The sequence below is a fragment of the Centroberyx gerrardi genome, chromosome 6 (genome assembly GCF_048128805.1).
Source record: "Centroberyx gerrardi isolate f3 chromosome 6, fCenGer3.hap1.cur.20231027, whole genome shotgun sequence".
Lineage (NCBI taxonomy): Eukaryota > Metazoa > Chordata > Actinopteri > Beryciformes > Berycidae > Centroberyx > Centroberyx gerrardi.
In genome coordinates, this window is record NC_136002.1 from 32,579,267 (window position 1) to 32,584,266 (window position 5,000).

General features: G+C 43.9%; 2 non-coding genes across 2 annotated transcripts; one reads left to right on the forward strand and one right to left on the reverse strand.

The window, feature by feature from the left end:
* Positions 1 to 1,800: 1,800 nt before the first annotated feature.
* On the forward strand, positions 1,801 to 1,892 carry trnar-ucu (transfer RNA arginine (anticodon UCU)). Its single transcript is given in 2 exon segments — positions 1,801 to 1,837; positions 1,857 to 1,892. It is a non-coding gene; the product is annotated as a tRNA-Arg (tRNA).
* A 307-nt stretch (positions 1,893 to 2,199) lies between these two features.
* Positions 2,200 to 2,291, reverse strand: trnar-ucu (transfer RNA arginine (anticodon UCU)). Its single transcript is given in 2 exon segments — positions 2,200 to 2,235; positions 2,255 to 2,291. It is a non-coding gene; the product is annotated as a tRNA-Arg (tRNA).
* Between the last annotated feature and the right edge of the window lie 2,709 nt (positions 2,292 to 5,000).

The following is a 5,000-nucleotide window of genomic DNA, read 5'->3' on the forward strand; positions in this document are numbered from 1 at the left end:
ACAGCTGAACACAAGTTCACACCCCTTCTCTGCAGGTTGTTGAAAGGCATTCTGGGAAATATAGTAAACTCTTTCCAAACCTCATTTGCTGAATTCGATAATGCATGGTGGTCAAGCTGTTTTTCTGACTGTAGTTCCGCAAAAGTTGACATTTTGGAGATGGAATTAAATGATTTCCTTCCTAAAAAATAACACACAAGAACTCAGCATTAGCATCAGTCGTCTTTAAGTGTTTTATTCCTCTGTACTCTTTTAAGTAATAATTATACAGCACAGGAAAACCCCCGGATCAATTTCTCATCATCCATTTTTTGAGGTGGAACGTTTATTTACAGATTTGTCGTCACGTCGGTAGGAAAAAGAGGAAGGCACAGAAATCTGATTGTTTGTTGACCGGTTGGCGGCGTCAGCGTCGATCGATCAGCGTCGATCGATCAGCGTCGATCGATCAGCTCAACAGAGACAGGATGGACTCCAGGTGAGCTGCGGGTAAAGAGGAACGCCGCTCACAGGTGTTCGGAAATGTAAAAGCTTTCATGACCTGGATGTTCGCTGAATCAGAGATAGAGAGTTGCAGAATTTATTTATACGAAAAAGTTGTAGATTATCACTTAACACGTACAATTTTGCGCTCTCAGTGGTTTTGCAGCAGCAGGAGTCAGTTTCTTCAAACCAAACTGTTAAATCTGAAGTCGACCACACGGCGGTCCGACTGAATTCTTTCCATTCTTCGAGGATCGGCCCGATGATCTTTCACTTCTAGGGCAATCAGAGCATGCAGTGACTTTATATGGCTGCTTATTCCAGCTAACAAACTTTTTAATAGATTACTTTTAAGGCTTAACATACAGCACACTGTGGGAAGTAACTGGAAAGATGATGATGGAGAGAGAGAGAGAGAGAGAGGGTTAGGACCTTTACGTTTCCTCAGAAACACAAGTGACATAAACACAGAAACAATGATAGTCAGTAGACAGTGGAGGCACAGCAACACACACACACACACACAATAATACATGGGAGGGGATGGACTTATTTTTCTGTTACTTAATTTTTTTGTTATTTAATAATTTAATTGATGATTAATCTCTTGTTACATGCTTTGGCAATATTGTTTGTTTGTGAACTGTCATGCCAATAAAGCACCTTGAATTGAATTGAATTGAATTGAATTGAATTGAATTGAATTGAATTGAATTGAGGGAAAGAGAGAGACAAAGACAGAGAAAAATAAAAAGAAAGAGATGAAACGTGGCAGTCTCTCTAACCCAGTGACCCGGCAGAACCAAATACCTGCCATACTCTGTGGACCGGTCGTCTGATCTCCTCCACTTATACAGCGATCACACAGCGGCTTCTGCTGGTGGGAGCTTCCACCGGTTTTTGGGAGTCGACTCTTTGGAATTCAGTTCTTAGATTTTGTCTTCACAGCACCGGGTGTCGGGCTGCTAGTTAAACACAGGAGAAGTGATTCAAAGGTTGTGGGTTCGAGTCCCACCGGAGTCGAGCTTTATAGGCAGCAGGATGGAGTAGTGGTGAGAAAGTTTTAGGTTTGATCCTTCAGCAGCTGATTTGAGTCCTGAACTTCAGCCAAATGCTGAAAGTCGAAATGAAAAATCACGTTTTCACCTTCTTAGCAAATTTTATAATACACACCTATTTATTAGTGAACGCTGAGCACCAAAAATGTAGACTGAATTAAGAAAATGAGGATGTCAGGGGTTACTACTGAATCCATTTGTTTTGTCAGTTCAGTGAGCTGATTTTCCACTTACAAGTCAAAGCTTCAAATCATCAGCAGGCTCTGTGGCGCAATGGATAGTGCATTGGACTTCTAGTCAAACACAGGTGAAGTGATTCAAAGGTTGCGGGTTCGAGTCCCACCAGAGTCGATCTTTACAGGCAGCAGGATGGAGCAGAGGTGAGAGAGACGACAACTTGAGTGACTCAGTGAATATCCATCTTGTAAGGTGGTTCGCTGCACCAGAGCCTGCTGTGAGGGTTTGAGTTAACTAGTTAAAATCTACTTTTACAAAAGTAGATTTGTCTACTTCTATTTTACTTAAATCTTCACAGCTTCAAAGAAAAGGTGACTTAACTCATCCTTGTCTAACTTGTGACTTCTGGCTGACTGAAAGCCAGGAGTCTAGAGTAGCCTAAGCTCTCTCACCACTAACCCATCCTGCTGCCTATAAAGCTCGACTCTGGTGGGACTCGAACCCACAACCTTTGAATCACTTCACTTGTGTTTCACTAGAAGTCCAATGCGCTATCCATTGCGCCACAGAGCCGCTGGGACTGAGCACTTTTTGACTTGTAAATCGAAGATAGGCTGGACTCTCAGCGATTGACCTCAGAATCCTCCTTTTGATGAGTTAGTCTCCATCTTTGTTGCTCAGCACTCACTTCTTCACAAACTTTCAAAAAGAATAAATAAATAAATAAAATTGTTAAATAGGTGTATATTATGACGGCTAAATGCCTAAAAACGTCAAAATGTAAAATGACCTTTTCACCTTGTTAGCTAATGTTCTGTCATAATATACACCTATTTGACAATTTCTGTTTTTTTTATTTTTATTTTTTTGTAAAGTGTGTGATCTCTGTGAAGAGCAGTGCAGAAACACCACAGCAACGAGCGCTGAGCAACAAAGATGGAGAGTGAATTAGAAAAATAAAAGAGTAACTTGAGTCTCACTAGTCTCAAAGTCCTCTGATCCTGATCCTGATCCTGATCCTGATCCTGATCCTGATCCTGATCCTGATCCTGATCCTGATCCTGCTGAGCGGTTCAGACTGAGCGGCTCGTCTCCGGGTCTCACACCTCAGCGGTTCCTGTGAGCTGGATCACATGAAGTCATCAGACTCCTATTGATATTCCATCTCTAATAACCAACCACATTTCCACTGCTAATGACACGGCGGCGGCCATCTTGGCTCTGTTTCCTGTGTCATTACCGGCTATCTGAGAAACCGACAAGAGTACGAGTCCACGTGTGTGTGTGTGTGTGTGTGTGTGTGTGTGTGTCTGTGTCTGAGTATTTTGTGTGTGTGTGTGTGTGTCTGAGTGTTTTGTGTGTGTGTGTGTGTGTGTCTGTGTCTGAGTGTTTTGTGTGTGTGGTGTGTGTGTGTGTGTGTGTAGGAGAGAGAGAGAGCGCATTTTTGTGTGTTGAAATGTGTATGTGAGAGATGGAGAAAGTCTGTGTGTGTGTGTGTGTGTGTGTGTGTGTGTGGTTTTAAAGCAGGAAGCAGCAAGAGTGTTAAAGACTGCAGGTGGCTTTTAAAAGCTGGACAGGCATGTTGAAGGATGGACAGATAGAGCGAGAGAGAGAGAGAGAGAGAGAGAGAGAGAGAGAGAGAGTAGAAGGGAAAATGAGAGAGAAAGTGTGTGTAAGCAGAGCTGTGTTGCTGTGGGAAACCCCGCCTCTCCTGCATCGTGATTGGCTGGAGCTCCTGTTTTAATGTGAATAAGTCAGTGGCAGTGTAGAAAAAACGTGTGAACACAGTCTACATGAGACCTTCACAGACCGGATCCTGCAGAGTTTAGGTGGATTGAATGATGAACTTTAGCTCAGATGTTTTTTTCCCAAATGTATCGGGAGCGTTGGAGCGACTCCTCAGACGCTGTTGTTCATATCTGCGGGTGAAGCAGCAGATTCTGTTAATTAACTCTGAATGTTGCTCATATCGTTTATAGTCTTTAATTAGTGAAGCGGAGACTTTCCAACCCGCTGCTGATTAGAGAGGAGAGAGACTCACACCAGGCTCCACTCTGTGTGTGTGGTGTGTGTGTGTGTGTGTGTGTGTGCGTGTGTGTGTGGCTTTGGCCAAGCCATTTTGTCCTAATCTTTCTTTCTCTGGCCAAGAGGCACTTACAGCTGTGGCATGTGGTGTGTGTGTGTGTGTGTGTGTGTGTGTGTGTGTGTGTGTCTCATAGCCCATGCTTACTGCCTGACCACTTTCACTCACACACTCACACACACACACACACACAAATATACACACAAAGGGACAGACACGCAAACACACACAACAGTGCACACACCCAGACACACACACACACACACACACACACACACACACACACAGGGCTGGTTTTGACCTAGATGTTGGTTGCGTTGTGGTTTCTGGACCTCGACCGGACGAGCGAGCCTCACAACCACAAGCAACGCCTCGGCCAAGAGAGAGAGACCACAGAGAGAGAGAGAGAGAGAGAGAGACAGAGAGAGAGAGAGAGAGAGAGAGACCACAGAGAGAGAGAGAGAGAGAGAGAGAGAGAGAGACCACAGAGAGAGAGAGAGAGAGAGAGAGAGAGAGACAGAGAGAGAGAGAGAGACAGAGAGAGAGAGAGAGACCACAGAGAGAGAGAGAGAGACAGAGAGAGAGAGAGAGAGAGAGAGACCAGAGAGAGAGAGAGAGACCACAGAGAGAGAGAGAGAGAGAGAGACCACAGAGAGAGAGACCAGAGAGAGAGAGAGAGAGAGAGAGAGAGAGAGAGAGATGAAGAGCCACTTACAGTAAGAAAATGGTCACAAAAATGAAAAACTAGATAGTTTGGGAGAGAGAGTATTCAAATGGCATACAGAGATAGACAAAGAGGAAAAATATGGAGAGAAAAGACAGAGAGAGGAGAGGATGAATGAGAGAGAAATGAGAAAGGAAAAGAGGAGAGAAAGGAGAGAATAGGAAAAGATGAAAAAGGTAAAGAGGGGAAAGAAGGCGAAAAGAGAAGAAAGGAGGAAAAAGGAAGCGATAGAAAGGAAAAGAGAAAAAATGGCAAAGAAGAGACAAGAGAGGGGGAAGAAAAAAAGAGGAGAAAGGAAAGAAAAAGTGGCAAAAAGAGAGGAGAGGGGAAAGGAAAAAAGAGTAAATAGAGGTGAAGAAGAGGAGTGTTAACTGTCAGCACTGTGAGGTTTCCGGCAGTGAAGCTGCTCTGTTTAACACCAACTAACTCTGAACCACACTGACAGGAATCTGTGTGTGTGTGTGTGTGTGTGTGT